The sequence below is a fragment of the Beta vulgaris genome, chromosome 5 (assembly GCF_026745355.1).
Source record: "Beta vulgaris subsp. vulgaris cultivar EL10 chromosome 5, EL10.2, whole genome shotgun sequence".
NCBI lineage: Eukaryota > Viridiplantae > Streptophyta > Magnoliopsida > Caryophyllales > Amaranthaceae > Beta > Beta vulgaris.
This window is the reverse complement of record NC_079206.1, coordinates 11,650,464-11,662,465: the sequence shown is the minus strand read 5'-3', so window position 1 is coordinate 11,662,465 and position 12,002 is coordinate 11,650,464.

The window sequence follows — 12,002 nt, the reverse complement described above, 5'->3', positions numbered from 1 at the left end:
CCTAAATTGCCTCCTTCAATAATGAGATGGGAGATATCAAGGGAAAGATCATCATTAACACTTTCACTACGAGCACATACCTCAACTTGAATAATTAGAAACATGGGAACCCATAGACTTAGCACCGGCAAGCACCACTTCACCAACACCATTACTAAACTTGGAACCATCAAAATTTAATATGAAAAATATTAGAGGGAGGGGGAACCAGATAAGTTTAGTACCCGACCTGAGCGATTTAGGGAGCTTTTGCTTAGGAAAACGAGAGATGGAGGAATGCTCAAAATCTTCACTCTCCGCTTTACCCTAGTTACAAAAATAACTTATTAATTTGAAACTAGCTCATGGGAGAAATATTTTCATCGTTAAAAATAACTATGTCTCTAACAAAAACCAAATAAACCACCACATAAAGAAGAATTTGGCGATAATGTTAGAAGAAAATACAAACTTACAAGAGTTGAGCCAAACCCAAAAGGAGAATTGATTAGAGAAATCCATCTCAGCAGGGAGAAGAGGCCAATCTCCACTTGAATGGAGACAGGCAAAAATATCTAAAGCGAAAGGGCAATCAAAGCACAAGTGATTCAATGACTCAGGGGCATTGCTACAAAGGACACACTATTCGGAAGAGATATATTACGCTTTTCAAGTCTATAGTTGGTGGGGAGCCCATCACGCACGACAGGCTTTCCCAAAGAATTTTTTTTAATTTTAAAAGGGATCCTAAGCTTCCAAATCCAATCATAATCAACTATTATAATTTGGATTAAACAAACCTTGTGTTAGAAGAGAGCCAGACTTAACAGAATAATCACTATTCACTGTTAAACTCCAAACCAAAGTAGGAGGCTGAGAATTAGAGGGAAGAAAAGACAAGGAAATAGTAGAAGCAATGTAACGAGAGATAAGAGAGTCTATTTTTCCTAGTTCCAGCAATTACCATGACTATCAATCACCTCACTAACTTTTAGATTTTTACTAAAAGGAGGAGGATCAATAACATTTCTAATGGGATATTGGAAAATCCAATTATCATCCCACAAACAAACATCCTTCCCATTAGCCACCTGCCACCTGAGACCTTTCTTTAAAAGGGGTCGAAGACTTATAAGTTTCTCCCACTGTCAGATCAAGAGGCCACTGAAGAAACATTATGAGTCATAATATCCTGATACTTGCTATAATTTTTCTTTACCAAACTAACCAAAGATTAGAAGCGTTTTGGATTATTTCCAAAGAAGCTTCATCTGGAGCATTATATTGTTGGTATCTGGTATCTGCTTTATGAATACCAAGACCACCATACTATTTTGGTAGACAAATTTTGTCCCAACCAATAAAATTGGCTGATTTATTTAAGACATCTTTGTCCCAAAAGAAATTTTTATAAGTTTTGTCTGAGGAGGTAAGGATCTTGCAATTTTCCCAAAAGAAATTTCCCCAAAAGGTTTCTTTAGTAACTCGTGAATCAATGATTGGGCAGCCCAAGTAATCCCCCAAATTATCAGACTCGTTCATACCCAAAATGGTTGCAAAATTAGTTTTGGCAAGATCCGGAACATTGGAAGAACATTGAAAAGCAGATTTATGAAAGTTGACTTGTTTTCCTGTCATATAGAACAATACTCATCCAATATATCCTTAATAATAGCGCAAGTTTAATAATTAACTTTAGAAAAGATCATTGTGTCATCCGTAAAAGTGAAAAGGGATTCTTATTCATGATTTTCTAACAGAAACTCCTATTTTTTTTTTCTTTCCGAGAGCTAGCAAAGGAGATATATCTAGCTAGAAGCTGAGCACAAAGAATAAACTAGTATGGGGATAGTGGGTCTCCTTGACAAATACCTCTAGAGGGATGAATCTATCCCCTGGAATTCCATTAACCAAAACGGAAAAAGACGGGGAAGAAATACAAGATTTAATCCAATCTACTCATTGAGAACAGAAATCATGTTTTTAAAAAGAAATAAGGATGTAGTCCCATTCCAATCTATCATCGGCTTTTTTCATATCTAATTTGATGCAATCCACCGCTCATTACCTGTTCTCTTATCGAAGGAATGGAATACCTTATGAGCTATTAGGATATTATCCTAGATTAATCTTTCAGGAACAAAGACTCCTTAAAGGAGGTGAATAACTTTACCCATTACAATTTTTAACCGATTAGTAATTACTTTTGAAATGATCTTATAGATAGTAGATGAACAAAGACTAATAGGACGATATACACGAAGGTTTATAGACTTTTGGGACTAAAGCAAGAAAGGTGTGATTAATTTTTCGTTTTTTTGTAATAAATTACTAGAATGGCAAAAAAAAAAAAAAAAAAATTAGTTTGGACAGTCAAATTCCCAACTAATGTCTAATATTTCCGAAAGAAAAACGAGGAAACCGTCTGGCCCCAACCATTAATAGGGAGCTAGATCAAAGTAGCGTCCTTAATTTCATCATATGAAACTTCGTTAGTTAGGAACATATTATCAGTATTAGAACAGTTAAACAAAATAAGTAAATAAACAAATTAAAGAAAGACTAGAAATAGCTTTGTTGATGTCCTATTGCAATAGGTGGGCCACTAGGCAGCCCATGTATCACCCCACCTAACCCGAGGTCTGATCAAGCTTGAGTCTTTAGAATTTGTCAATTTGAGTGATTGACTAGCTTAAGGTCTGGCTAACTCCAAGACAATGTGGGCTAGGGCACCAACATTTTTTCCCCACCTGTGGGCCTGCTTAATTCCATTTTCTGTTTCACTCTTTTGGCCTTTTTGGTTGTGGAGTTTAAGGACTTTACTAATCTATCTTACCTAAAAAGATGATGATATCTAGTTAGTCTAAATCTATTAGAACATAGATGTATATACTAGCATGAGTGTATAATTGCATGAGTAGCATCCTATTACCAACTACAAACTTAGTCTAGTGATTAGGTTGGTAATCTTATAAAGTTATAATCATTAGGTTGTGGGATCTAACCTCATTACATTTACTTAAAACTGAGGGGTTCTCAATTTTATTGAAGAGGAATAATTCTTTTGTGAAGGTAATCGTGCAACTAATTGGCTTTGCCAATAAGGGTGCGAAACAAGCTAACAATAATAGGTGCGGTTTTGCCACATCGAATTAGTTTGTAGTTTAGGTTTGATTTCCTTGTGGAGGCTCTCCCCTCATTTAGCATCATAAACTATGTACTACTACTTTAGTTTCATTTTAATATATACTTTTCTTTTTAGGTCGTTCCTTCAATCCTTCTTAATAGTTACACTATTATTTCATCTATATAAGGTAAAATATCTAATCAATATTCCTCACTTTTGTCTCCCTTGTGATCCCTCACCAAATAAATTAACCCACCTAAAATTCCCACTACCCCATTTTCTCTCTCTATTTCTTTTATGGAAAATGATATACATAGCCCTTAGGGCTATGTATAAGGTGCTTAAAATGGAAATAAAATATTGAATCAAACATTTATTACCTCAATTGATGTGAATATGTGTCTTGAATTCTTTTATTTACTTTTTGTACTTCTTACTCTCTACTATTCGTCTCCTCTCTCCCCTACTTTTTTCACTTTTTTCTTGGTTATATCCCAAAACAAGCCGTGTTAATTAAATAGAAATTGCAATAGTATATTCTAGCAACCTAGGATGGTTGGAAAAACTAAAAAAGCTGACATGATATACGGATAATCAAACTTTATTTTTTATCATTCGACCTTTGTTAATTCTTGAGTTAATGCTTCGTAAATCTGATCACATATATAATAAGTCATATATAAGAAAGAATAAATTAAATCCAATAGGGTCATGTAAGATTCATCTTAATACTACATATTTTCTCAAAATACTAATTTTTCATCATAATTATTAGCATGTAATTAGAAATTTTTATTTTGTGTTTATGAGAGGTCAAGATCAGCCTTAGAGAACTGACTAAGGTGGTTTGGATACCCAAACCAACCTCAATATATAGTCAGCATGACAGAGATGAGAACAACTTGATACACCATTATTAAATTAGGAAACGTTCAGGTTCAAAAGAGTAGATGCAGGTAATACGTTACTCATCAATCATCATGGTATGAATATACAACATAATGAAAGCAAAATCAAAGTAATATACTATATTACTATTCGACATATTCTCATACTAGGTATGCATCTAGAACATCAGAAAAAACATATATTAGAGTGTATATATACATTAAATTATTAATTGATATATGATTTAATTAGTTGAAGAAAAGAGAATCCTTTACGTAAAAGAAACAAAATTCAATCAGAGGAAGGCAGTTGGTCATGTTCCAGCTCAAAAGGGTTGCCACCATAAATTGTATATACTTCTACTATATAATAATAATAATGATAATATTGTGATGTGTTGTATTTTAGGTATATTGACGAAATATGTAAGATAGTTGTAGTAAGAAAAGTCAAAGATTAATTTGTTTGAGATACATAATTAATTAATTAAATGGGTCAAGTCTTTATATTTGAAGGTCTAAGTTTAAGGATAACATTTGACCTATTTTACATAAAAGAAAAGAAAACCGCACGTGGATTCTGAATCTGGTCATCGGTTAAGTTAACTGTTGGCTGCAGCGCAATCTCATTGCATGTGGTAGCTGAAATAGTGAATTTTGTAGCTGAAATTGTTTGGTTCTCATGGTCTATAAATTATAATTGATGGCTTTATAATATAGTATGCCTTAAAGAAATATTGTTACTTTTTTTTTTTGAGTGGATAAGAAATATTGTTAATTCTTTTATAATGATGGCTTTATAATATTGTCATCGGTTAGAAATATTGTTACGGCCTTAAAGAAATAATTGATGGTTTTAGAATGCACAAAGATGGGAATTTAGAGCAGGGAAGTAATGAAATGATTTTTGTATTGATGGGTTTTAGACCTTTTAGTGGACAAAGAATTGATAGAAATTAATGGCTTTTTGCATTTCATACGTACAAGCTGACATAACCTATTTATACATGTTAATGTTGGCAAAGTCAACCGACATTACATGTTTAATTTCTCATCTAGAATTTCTAAACTTTTCTTTTGTTACTACATTTTTCATGTTCAGTTCATCTTATTTTTGCTTATTTCAGATCTAATCAGATCAGATCAGATTAGAGAAAATAAGTTCAGATCAGATCAATTCAGATCATGCTTATATTTAAAAATCATTATATCTTTCATTACATATGAGTAAAAATTATAATAATTGAATATTAATAAAGTACTCACTGAGACAAATCAAACAAGACCTCACATGACTATATTTTTTCTTATATATTGAGAAAAATCTAAAAGATAAGATCTTGTAATCAGATCAGATCAGTTCAAATCAGATCAGATCAGATCAGATCAGAAAAAATAAGTTCAGATCAGATCAAATCAGATCAGATAAGTTCAGATCAGAAAATTTCAGGTGAACTAAACATAACCTTAATCTAGATATATCTAGGATGCATATTTCTAAAGTGTTCAAGATTTTTGTAGATTATTCAACACTCCCCTAATCTGAAAAAACTTGAACTCCAAAATTCTTTTAAGGAAAAAACTTGTTGATGCACTTTATCACCAACAATCAAAGGATATGTACTTTTGAGTTTCTATGTTCGCACTCATGTTACCAACACCCATCTTCTAGTATGATTTTTCAATTTTTTTATCTTCTCGTAAGTAGTACACATATTACCAACTATTTTACTGATGCTCGTGTCACCAGCCATCGCCCAAAAAAAAGTTTCCTCCTAATTTTCTTTTGTTGTTGTTCGTGCTCATGTCACCAACCCACCCTGCTAATGCTCTTGTCATTAGCAAAGTTCAATATAAAGTTTTTTCTTATTGAGTTTCTTTGTCAATATTGACAATCTCATTGTTTTTCTTGGTCTTGCAATTCTTTCCTACATGACCAAACCTCTTGCACTGCCAACACTGTGCCTTTCCTTTATGCCAACAGTCTGTAGTATCATGGTTAGTCTTTTTGCAAATATTACAATAAAGTTTTTTTTCATATCTTTGGATGACTTCTCTTCGTCTTCATACTCATCATTCTTCTTAGGCATTTTCTTGAATTTTGTTGCGAGAGCAGTCTCAACTACTTCTTCATTGATATGCCGATTCTTCCTTTGTTCATCGACCCGTATTTGCCAGTTTCTGCTAAACAGACACCGTGCACTTGCGGTATATTTTAAAACCCATCAAGTGACCAGTGGTATGACACCACTGCCACTTGCCTTGATAGCTACCGATCTTGGGAGAATTAGATTTTTTTTGTGGAGTGAGGGGGTAGCTTGGGAAAGGAGTAGCGAGGGGGGGAGTGGTAGGTGTCGTTAGAGGGAGGGGTATGGCGAGTGTAGTTGACAGTAGCAAGAGGGGTGTGGGTGTGGGGATAGGTGGGGTGGGGTTTTCTTTGGCTAGGTTCATCTCACGTGCCCATAAATTCTCACGAAGTTCGTCAAAATCAATCTAGGAATCACGAGCATTTACGACATCAATGACACAAGTGAAGTTGGGATTGAATCCCGTTGAGGACACGTTCAATCAAATCTTCCAGAGTGACAGTTCACCAAGAAGGGCTAGTTGATCTGCACAAATGCAGATAACATTCATGTAGTCGGGGATGGTATGCGTGTCTTTGGTAATATTACGTAGGTTGGTTTTAATGGAGTTTGGCATGATCCCGGCCTGAGAGTGGCGCGCAAAAGTATGGACAAGGATATTCCATGTGTCCTCGACCGTGGAGGCACGGGTGACAAGAGGGTCAATGGAAGAGTCAAGGGTGCCAATGATAGCACAGAACAGTAACTTGTCTTGGCGCCCCCAAGTGGTGTGCGCAGGGTTGGCTTTGGGTGTCGAAGTAGATTCAGTGGTGAAGGTGAGTAGGAGGCTCCAGGAGAGAGCCATCAAGGTAGGCGAAAAGGTCATAGCCAGTGAGAGTGGCTTGAAGCTGAAGCTTCCATGAGTAGGTAATTGGTGTTGGTGAGTTTGATGATGTTGGTGAGGGAAGCCACAACAAGAGGGTGGTTGGGTTCAACATCGTTAGGGATGGTAGTAGTAGCCATGGGAAGGCCCGAATTTTTTTTTGTTTTAAGGAGGAGAGATTAACCTATTGTTCTACCATATGAGATTGGGAAAGACTTAATGGTTTCATTAATACTCCAAACTATTTATACAACACTACACGAGATACATCAAGAATGCTAAAGATACTTATCAACACAAGAGGATAAGTTTACGATATAACAAACTAAGAGATATGATGAGATATTATACAAGTTATCTACTACAATAAAACAAACTATAGATAGAGTTTAATTTGACTACGTCTAACTCTTATCACTAATATCAAGCACCATTATTCATGGAGGTGCATGAACGTGCAAAGCATTCTAGAGGCAAACATGCACTTTCAGAAGTTTAAGATGCATTTCTATACATACTTGCAAAATTCATGTAATATATCGATTGTTCTTTTATTCTACTTTAAAAACTATTCTCCTTATGTAAAAAAAATAAAAACAAAGCAAAAATAGTGCGTGCGCAGATATAGTACTAGCACAAGTTTGGAAAGCAAGTTATCTTCTTTGATTTCAATCTATTAATGATATGTCATTTCAACAGCTCATTCAAGCACCTTATTCATCACATTCTTCCGTAGATGTTTAAGACTTGGAACACCAAAAATACTGAACAACTAACCCTATCAAAGTAACAACATCCATAAAAGAGACTATATATGAACAACCGAGGTACAAATGATCATGAAAATAAACCCTAGCCTAATGTGCAACTAAATGACATTAAAATATGTACTTATCATTATCTTCACACAATTATTCCAAAATAATTACCAAATTGCAAAAATAATCCAATAGTATGCTTAAATTGATGGTACTCCTACATCGAGAGCACTCATGTATTTTTGTAATAAATTACAACTTCAGGGGCACGTTTGTAATTCCGCGTACTCTCTCTCCTCTTCCTCTTCTGCGTGTTCTCCTCTTTCGCGTGCTTTCACTACCATTTATTCCGGCGATGCTGCCGGGCCTGCCGCTGCTCATTTCTGACGGGGTGTGCGACGACGGCGGTGACCGTTCAAGTCTTCGTCATTTTTGTCGTCATCGTTGTTTCAGGGCTCATCTCTCAATTCTTTCTCTCGATCTCTTCTTTCTCGCTCTTCTTTGTCGCCAGAAACATAGAAATCAAAACTTCCACGATCTGAAATTCGCGAGATGATGATGATGAGGCGACTGAAATTCCACGTGAAAGTCGACAGATCTGAAATCCGCGAAACAAAACGAAACGAGTTGAAATTTGTCGATTTGTTCAATTTTTCATTGTTCATTTGTGTTGTTCTTGTTGTTTTGTTCATTGTTGCTCATTTGTTCAATTGATCTGTTGTTGTTGTTTCAATAGTTCTCTCTCTCCTCCTTCCTTCCAAACACAACAATGGAGATCTAAAATTCGCGGAAAAAAAAAAGAAATTTTTTGATTTGAAATTGAGGAAGAAGATGATGAGCAAATGATAAAGTTTGCTCGTTTGGGTAAAAGTTTGCTCATTTTCTTAAATGAGTAGAAATGCTTGCTCATTTTGCTCATTTGCTCATTTTACTCATTTACTCATTTGTTCATTTACTCATTTGCTCATTTTGCTCATTTGCTGAAAATAGCCTTGGTGTACCATAAGCATGGTAAACCCAAGTCTACTATAAAGATTCTCCTCCTACATCACTTAAAAATTTCAAAACAAAATCTCGAAATTAAAGAAATTATCAAAGACTCAAAGTGGACTAATGATAAGAAGTAATTATATGTATGATGTGGCTTTATATAATATACATGCATAGTTGATATGACGAAATTCGATTTCAGAAATTGATTGTCATCATCACAATAATTTACCGACTAAGCTAGATTATATCCACATTTATCGATAAGATACAGATATGTACTAGTTCTTTTTTTTACTTTATAAACTTTATTTGAATATTTAACTTTATTACCATCTTTGAGGTTAACCTTGTGATGAAGTTGTGCAATGTATCAATAAATGTCATATATCACTAGTGGAAAAATGAAGAAGGGCTGCGCTAAAAAAGGCATGTAGGGCTGCGCTTTTTGACAGCAGCCCTTTCAGTAGCAGCCCTTCACTTTTTAAGTAGGGCTGCGCTAGAAAAGCGCAGCCCTTAAGCTAGAAGGGCTGCGCTAGTTAGGAAAAAGCGCAACCCTTCTAGCCCAGAAGGGCTGCGCTAGTTAAGAAAAAGCGCAGCCCTTCTGGGCTTAAAGGCTGCGCTTTTTCCTAACTAGCGCAGCCCTTCCTACCAAAAAAAAAATAAAAAATAAAAAAAAATTTTGTCATTTTTTTACTCATTATCTCACATTTTCTGAAATTAAACAGAAGAGAAGAGAAACGAAACGAAAATACTAAACCCAAAACAATAAAAAGAATGAAACGAAAATGAAAAAAAGGAACAAAAACTAATATACAAAGAGAAGTATACAATAAGTATACAAGAACATTAATCAAAACAAAGATGAAAATACAAGAAATTATATAGAAAGAGAAGTATACAAGAACATTAATCAAAATAAACAAAGAGAAGCATACAAGAATAACATTAATCAAAATAAACAAAGAGAAGTATACAAGAATATTAATCAAAACAAAGAGAAGTATACAAGAACATTAATCAAAACATATAAACAAAGAGAAGTATACAAGAACATTAATCAAAACATATAAACAAAGAGAAGTATACAAGAACATTATAGATCTGAAAATACAAGAACTACAACCTAATAATGTTTAAATACATAAAACAAAACCCAAATACATAATTTAAGGAAAAAAAAAATTCGGAAAAACTTAAAATGGCTATTTGGAGGCTTAAACGAACTCGGATGGCTTAAAAAGCCTAAACGTCACAGCATAGCGGTGATTTTGACTCGTTGGCTCGTTCCGCTTCCGAAAAGGTATCACAATAGGCAATCGGACTCCGTCGCCATGTTTAGTGCAAATCATTTCAAGCTTTTTGTCGCAAATGTTTATGGGAGTTTTTGAGAGAGAAGAGAGGATGAGAGAGAAGAGAGGATGAGAGAGAAGGAGGAAAGGAATAATGAGGGACGTGAGAGAGGAGAGAGAATGAGAGATAATATATTTGACGAATCCCCGCTCAATATTTCAAAGCCCGCGATTCCGAAATTTCAAATTTTTTCAGGAAGGGCTGCGCTTTTTTAAAAAAGCGCAGCCCTACTAAGCAGAAGGGCTGCACTTTTTAAAAAAACGCAGCCCTTCACTTAGTAGGGCTGCGCTTTTTTAAAAGCGCAACCCTTCTTACCTACAGAAGGGCTGCGCTTATTTAAAAAAGCGCAGCTCTACTAGTGAAGGGCTGCGCTTTTTTAAATAAGCGCAGCCCTTCTGCTTAGTAGAGCTGCGCTTTTTTAAATAAGCGCAGCCCTTCACTAGTAGGGCTGCGCTTTTACGAAAAGCGCAGCCCTTCCTGCGCAGCCCTTTATGTTTTTTCCCCTAGTGTATTCTACTTTAACCTTATTTTACATGAGATCTTCCTTGTAAATAGGCTAGATGCATTGTATTATGTATGACAATTTATTGCGAGAGTTTGTCTTGTAAGAGAACGCCTACAATTTTAAATTAAAATTAGACAAAGGTAAGCCCAATATTAAAAAGAAAATTAGTCAAATAATAACTAGGTTAATTTCTTTCGCTGATTAGTTTAATTCATTTAGTGACTAAGCAAGGCCGGTGATAAGCCTGTGCAACATGGTCATTTGCACAGGGCCTCAAATAATAGGGGGCCCCATTTTCATTTCAACCAATCCCAAGATCAACTAACTTTTTGTATTAAATGTTGGTCATGTTTCGAGAGAGCAACAATTGAGCTACATAATCCGTGTTGTAATGATTTTGACTTACTCTTTCGGTCTTCCCAAATGCCTTTTTTCTTTTTCCTCAATTAAAGTACTCCTTACGTCTTATAATATAGTGCTTGTTTCTCTCTCTTGAGGTCAAACTTAAAAATCTTTGACCAAATATTCTCGTTTGTATATATGAAAAAAACATATTTATAAGGGATCTTGTTATAATTGCTTCAATGTGTAGTTTAATAATATTTTTTTATATTTTTTATCAATAAGGAATTGAAGGTGTATGTTACCGGTCAAATATTTATCTTGAAAGCCGTATAAAAAAAGAAAAAAAACACTATATTATGGGACGGGGGAAGTATTTCTCTTCCCAATTCCAATTAATACTCTTTTGTCGAAAGAGGCTTTGTGACCTTTGATATTTAAGTATCAGTGGAGTAAGTCAACAATAATTCACTGAAAGGACATTACTACATGTCTACATTAGCGCTCCATTGACATACTCTCTCTGAACTCAGTATAAATAATTCAAACTAGCAAGAAACTGATTGAAGATATTTTACAGTTTTGTTCGAATATCAAATATAAAGAGGTTCTTAAATGATTGAGTGTTGAAAAATCGTTATTTCAATAATTTTGCACTTGTGAGGGCCCAAATTTTGTTATTAGCATAGGACCTCTGAAATGTTTAAGACGACCCTGTGACTAAGTCTACTTTTATATTAAAATTTGACCGTTTCTTTTAATAATTTTGTTATTGCGATTTCTAGTTCTTTTTTGTTTTTGAAAAGAAAAAAAAACTGTTAAACTTGTGACAAGTAATTCTTCTTGTTTTAATTGAAGGAAAGAAACTCTAAATTCTATGATTGCGTTATTTAACCTGGGACTCTCACCTCGGAAGATCTCCAAATTTTAGCGCAAATTAGATCCTACACCGAGGTGTAGGATGAGCATCCTACACCTTGCCCATGTGGCTGACTTTTGGCAATATTTTCGAAAGTGGGCCAGCTCTTTCTCTCTCATCACGTGAAACAATTTTTTTAATGTACAAATGCATATGGTTTGGTGTACAATAATCTACGAGTGTACATTTGGGG